We start from the raw sequence: 6,773 nt of genomic DNA, 5'->3' as shown, positions 1-6,773 counted from the left end.
ATCAACCTGAACGTCACTGCCCAGTGCTTCCCTCCCCCGCCTCCCCCCCCCACACCTCACTCTTAATTTTCCACTCTCCAGGAAAATTCTTACAGATATGTTTCCTACAAAAGCTAATTTATTACCTTTCCTAACCTCAAAATTGCTGCAGTGGTATAATTCAATTTCACATTTTTTATGGGCCTGGATTTTAAAAACAAATATGGGTAGGAACTTGTCTTTTACATACTCTCTCATTTTTCCTACTTCTGGCAAAAATGAGAGAAATTATTTCACTGCTTTCTTTTGAGGGAGAAGTACAAGTTACTCCTGACAGAGTGAAATATCAACTAACTTTCCAACACATTCTTCTATCTTATGCAGATTGCTGGATGTTAAGTAGGATGCTTCTCTACTTATTTGACCTATAGCTTCAATTATCCTAAATGCATACATATTCACATGTATGTTTGAAATAGTTTCAGAATCTACAGAACTTAAATGCAACACTCTGCCAGATTGATGTTAACACAGGAGTGAAATATCAAGACCCTCTTTCTATTCTTTCTTTTCATAAAATTGTCCAGAGATGGTTCAGGTTTCAGGGTTTTAGGTTTTTTTTTTATTGGAAAAACAAATGCATTCCTTGACTTTGTATTGCTTTCATATCTGTCCTCTCCTTTCTGGGCATCTTTTCCAGTATATTAAAATGGTAAGACACACTTCTGTCAAAATAATGTGACATCCCCAGAGATGGCGTGCTGAGCAGACTGAATGTACACTCTGTGGGGCTGTTAGATTGGATGATTTGAAACTAAAGACCCTGCAAAATGACATTTTCAAAGATAGTTATAACATCAAATGAAACCTCAGATTGCCCAGATGCAATTTAAGTGGAAATAAGTTAGCAAATTAAGATGAAATTTTGAAACTGCCGACAGTAGTGTAATAATAATAAAGAAAATGACAGAACCCTAAATATTTGACTCCACTTTATGTCATGGTGACCACATCAAGCATTTCTACAAACATCTGTAATGATCTCTGGTAATAAAAGGCTATTGTAAGTTTACTAAAAGTTTCCTTAAAAGGAATGCTTCTTCAAAGAATGTTTCCCAGGCTCTCGGGGGAAATGATAACACTGGATTCTTGCAAAAATAGCCCAATTACAACAATTTCATCACAATCTTGTTTATATGCATTTTCATTAAATGGCATTTTAAGATGCACTGTGTGGATTAATTAATGGAACACATCGAAGGTGGTTCTGTACATCATGTCTTAACAATGCTAATTTAACTCTCTGTAAAGCACAGCATAACTTCCTTAAGCTTAGTGACAGTAGACAGAACTTCAGAGCCATTGTCTAGGATGATTTCAAACAGAATAATCCTCAAAAAAGTAGAAATTGGAGCACAAAGGGGACTACTTGTTTATAATATGAGAGTTGTGACATAGAAGTAGAAGTGAAAATTTACCTTGGAAAAAGACAGTCTCCCCAGCAAATAATGATAGGAGAATTGGATTTTCCTATGTAGAATGAAATATGGATACCTATCTCTCATCCTGCACAAAAAATTATTTATTTTTTTATTTTCGATCTTATTCTACAGGCAATGGCGGCCATAAGTTAAAAACAATAAAGAGGCCATCAAGGAGTCTCAGGGCATAAAAACACTTGGTATTCTTGCCTAGGACTAGAGTTTGGACCAGGATTCACATTCATTTATGTACAATAGTCTGTAACTCTAGACAGTTCGATGAGATCTTCTGCTGACCTCCTTGGGCACTACATACACAGATAAGGAAGCATGTGTGTGTATGCGTAACATGTACACACAAGTAAGCTTTAAAAAAAGAAAATGAGAGCTTGTGAGGATGTTAGTAAAGAGATGATGCCCTTCTCTAGTACTGGTGAATAATTTCTACTGTGAAGAATCACCGAGAGGTTTCTGAAGAAGTATAAATATCATCAAAACATGACCCAGCTAGAATACTTCTGGGTATATGTCTGAAGGATTCTAAGTCAGCACGTCTTATATATGCACATCCTTATGGTGTTGTATTGTTCACAATATCCAAGATAAGGACTCTGCCTTTGTTAACACAAGCTAATCAAAGATTGAGTAAAGAAAATGTACTATATAGATAGACATAATTGGATATCTGAGTCCATGAGGAACAAAATTGAAACATTTGCAGGAAAATGGATGGAATTGGAGGTTATTGTATTAATCAAAATCACCCAGAGTCAGAAAAGAAAATATCACTTATTTTCACTCATACAGAATATTTACTGGACTACCCCCACTCCTTCCTCTCTCTATATATTTATAAGATATAAAACTGGCAGTAAGGCATTAAGAAAGGAAGAAATCTGAAGAGGATAAGGGTGGATCCAAGAGAGGGTAATAGACAGTACATTTTATGAAAGGAGAAAACTATTAGGAAGTTAATCAGGTAGCATGGACAGGAGAAAGCCACAGGGTTGATAAGTATAAAGTCCAAATGACATGTTTGTGTGTGTGTGTGTGTGTGTGCATGAGGGTCTGTGTGCACAAATATGTGTAAATTTCTCAATGAAACTTAAATCTCTGCATATTTGCCAACATAGTAACTGAGAAATAATGTACTTCTCCTCCAAAGTTCTTTTTTTTTGATTCTTTTTTTTAAAATATTTTTATTACGTATTTTCCTCATTTACATTTCCAATGCTAGTCCAAAAGTCCCCCATACCCCCCCCCTCAACTCCCCTACCCACCCACTCCCACTTTTTGGCCCTGGCATTCCCCTGTATTGGGGCATATAAAGTTTGCAAGTCCAATGGGCCTCTCTTTCCACTGATGGCCGACTATGCCATCTTTTGATACATATGCAGCTAGAGTCAAGAGCTCAGGGGTATTGGTTAGTTCATAATGTTGTTCCACCTATAGGGTTGCGATCCCTTTAGCTCCTTGGGTACTTTCTCTAGCTCCTCCATTGGGGACCCTGTGATCCATCCAATAGCTGACTGTGAGCATCCACTTCTGTGTTTGCTAGGCCCCGGCATTGTCTCACGAGAGACAGCTCTATCTGGGTCCTTTCAGCAAAATCTTGCTAGTGTATGCAATGGTGTCAGTGTTTGGAAGCTGATTATGGGATGGATCCCTGGATATGGCAGTCTCTAGATGGTCCATCCTTTTGTCACAGCTCCAAAGTTCTTTTTATCCAATGTTATTTCTTTGTGTCTCTTTCAGGACTCTATTGTGACCCAAGATATCTTTATTATCAAATATGCTTACTTTAAAATTAGTGATGGTTTCACTATTGGCAGACTGATTCTAAAATGAATGATAGATAAATGTCTGAACCTTTTAAACATACTTAGTCATTTTAATAACACATTCCAATGGGATGTGTCTAAACCCAAGATAACTGACATCTTCATAGCTGGGATTAATGATTTTCATTTTGTTCTCAATTTGCTACAGTAACCAGAGATAAAAATTTAATATGCCATAGAGTGAAATTCACTAATTATTTCAAAATGGCAGAAGGAAGGGACGTTGTCAAGAAATTGGTTTTTGAGGTCTGAGCTATATCTGGTGTAGTTATAAATCTCTTCTTTCATGTCTGACTTCAGGATTGACTGCAAGTTTAAATGGGCTCTGCGGCTTTTCCTAATGGTTTGGTATGGATCATTAACTGTCTCAGAACTTCAACAATTTCCAAGGATAAAACAGAAAAGTTTCTGAGTCCAGGGTCAAGGTACAAGAGTCATGTGACCATCAGTTTGTAGACTGAAATTCCATTTGAGGATGAGAGTGAGTGGGTGATGGCTGATTACTCTTACTGATTTAGAGCCATGAATTAAGTACCATGAGGGATTTTTTTTTATTCTAAAGACAGTGTTCCAAAAATAAATGACAGAAATAATGAGGAGGTTAGAACAAAGAATTCAGACTTAGGAGCTATAATTTGATGTTTATAAAAACCTTAGAGCCTATTTCCTACAGCATCCATGTTGGCAAACCAGCATCTTGCTAACAGATTTATTCAGCTTCCTAAGTTCTGTTTGAAGACCAATAGCATAGTTCAAATACTGAATGATTTCAGCAATACTTATTTTAATTGCCAAGAGCCAAACACAGGAATCAAAGTATGGATACTTTGATCCTTCTTAGAAGGGGGAACAAAATACCCATGGGAGGAGTTGCAGAGACAAAGTTTGGAGCAGAGACTGAAGGAATGACCATCCAGAAACTGCGCCACCTGGGGATCCATCCCATAAACAACCACCAAACCCAGACACTACTATTGTAGATACCAACAATAGCTTGTTGACAGGAGCCTGATATAGCTGGCTCCTGAGAGGCTCTGCCAGTGCCTGGCAAATACAGAAGTGGATGCTCACAGCCATCCATTGGACTGAGCACAAGGTCCATAATGAATGAACTAGAGAAAATACTCAAGAAGCTGAAGGATTTTGAAGCCCCATAGGAGGAACAGCAACATGAACTAACCAGTACCCCCAGAGCTCCCTGGGACTAAACCACCAATCAAAGAAAGCACATGGAGGGACTTGTGGCTCTAGCTGCATATGTAGCAGAGGATGACCTAGTCGGTCATCAATGGGAGGAGAGGCCCTAGGTCCTATGAAGGTTCTATGCCCTAGTATAGGGGAATGCCTGGGCCAGGAAGCAGGAATGGTTGGGTTGGGGAGCAGGGGGAGGGAGAGGGGATAGAGGATTTTTGGAGGGGAAACTAGGAAAGGGGATAACATTTGAAATGTAAATAAAGAAAATATCTAATAAAAAACCCAAACAAACTAAAAACGGATGGAGTTCAATTACTGAATGATTTCAACAATAGTTATTTTAATTGCCAGCAGCCAAACACAAGAATCAAAAGTAGTATAAAAAGGAGTCAATGAGAGAAACTAGAATTGTGGGTAAGACGCAGCATGGGTTTTTAAATCATTTCTTTGAGCTTCCTCTCTAAGTCGGTTCAATAACGCCTGCATTACAGAGCACATGTTACTGTTAAATGAGACAATGTCTACACAGCACTTGGCACATGCAATGCTTATCCATCGCTGTGTGACAAATTATGGGCCAACTTAGTGGTTCAAAGCAGTGCATATTTATCATCTCAAACTTTCTGTGGGTCAGAAATCTGAGCCTGGCTTGGCTGAAAGCTGCTGGTTTCACCTTCTTCCAGGAGGCTGCAGCCAAACCCTTGTTTGGCTCTCAACTCTGATGTGAAAAGTTCAGGATGGGGAAGATTTGCTATCCAGTAGGTTCATGTGGGTGCTTATTTCCTGAGATCTATTAGATTGAGGGTCTCATTTTCTTGCTAAGTATTGGCTTTAGGCCTCCCCCACTTTTTCCTGCATAGACTTATCCATGAAGCTGATTGATAACATAACATAACATAGCATATGCATATGCAGAACTCATTCAGTAAATTCACTCAAATGCAGGGGAAATGGAAGCCATGACATGCAATGCAGCGGCAAGTACAATGGCTCATTGCAAGGGTATTCTTGAGCGAGCACTACTTCCCCAGTGGGAAGACTCCTGTTCTTTAACAAATCTTTTGGTCACTGCAATTTTAAGAGCATCCCTGAGAAAGAACTCACTATAGGGCAAAGGATATTGTGTTGTTTTTTTTTTTTTTTTTAAAGTAGATACTGTGCTCGCTTCGGCAGCACATATACTAAAATTGGAACGATAGAGAGAAGAATAGCATGGCCCCTGCGCAAGGATGACACGCAAATTAGTGAAGCGTTCCATATTTTTGCTAAAGAGTTACAAGTCCTTAAAGAAAAACAGGAAAACACAACCAAACTGGTAGAAGTCCTTAAAGAGAAACAGGAAAACACATCCAATCAGATGATGGAAATGAACAAAACCATACTAGACCTAAAAAGGGAAGTAGACACAATAAAAAAAAAACCCAAAATGAGGCAACACTGGAGATAGAAACCCTAGGAAAGAAATCTGGGACCATAGATGAGAGCATCAGCAACAGAATACAAGAGATGGAAGAGAGAATCTCAGGTGCAGAAGATTGCATAGAGAACATTGGCACAACAATCAAGGAAAATGGAAAATGCAATAAGATCCTAACTCAAAACATCCAGGAAATACAGGACACAATGAGAAGACCAAACCTACGGATAATAGGAGTGGATGAGAATGAAGATTTTCAACTCAAAGGACCAGTAAACATCTTCAACAAAATTATAGACGAAAATTTCCCAAATCTAAAGAAAGAGATGCCCATGAACATACAAGAAGCCTACAGAACTCCAAATAGGCTGGACCAGAAAAGAAATACCTTCCGACACATAATAATCAGAACAACAAATGCACTAAATAAAGATAGAATACTAAAAGCAGTAAGAGAAAAAGGCCAAGTAACATATAAAGGCAAGCCTATCAGAATTACACCAGATTTTTCACCAGAGACTATGAAAGCCAGAAGATCCTGGACAGATGTTATACAGACACTAAAAGAACACAAATTCCAGCCCAGGCTACTATACCAAGCCAAACTCTCAATTAACATAGATGGAGAAACCAAAGTATTCCACTACAAAACCAAATTCACACATTATCTCTCCACGAATCCAGCCCTTCAAAGGATAATAACAGGAAAAAACCAATACAAGGACGGGAACCACGCCCTAGAAACAACAAGAAGGTAATCCCTCAACAAACCTAAAAGAAGACAGCCACAAGAACAGAATGCCAACTTTAACAACAAAAATAACAGGAAACAACAATTACTTTTCCTTAATATCTCTTAAT

The 6,773-nt window shown here is 38.4% G+C and overlaps 1 non-coding gene across 1 annotated transcript; it reads left to right on the top strand.

Annotated features, from left to right (window-relative positions):
- The first annotated feature begins 5,652 nt into the window (after positions 1-5,652).
- On the top strand, positions 5,653-5,759 carry LOC115030570 (U6 spliceosomal RNA). The gene has a single exon (XR_003836142.1). It is a non-coding gene; the product is annotated as a U6 spliceosomal RNA (small nuclear RNA).
- The last annotated feature ends 1,014 nt before the right edge of the window (positions 5,760-6,773 follow it).

Source organism: Mus caroli, unplaced genomic scaffold (assembly GCF_978045245.1).
Source record: "Mus caroli unplaced genomic scaffold, Mus_caroli_1 scaffold_2, whole genome shotgun sequence".
Lineage (NCBI taxonomy): Eukaryota > Metazoa > Chordata > Mammalia > Rodentia > Muridae > Mus > Mus caroli.
This window is presented reverse-complemented; position numbering and strand designations above follow the sequence as displayed.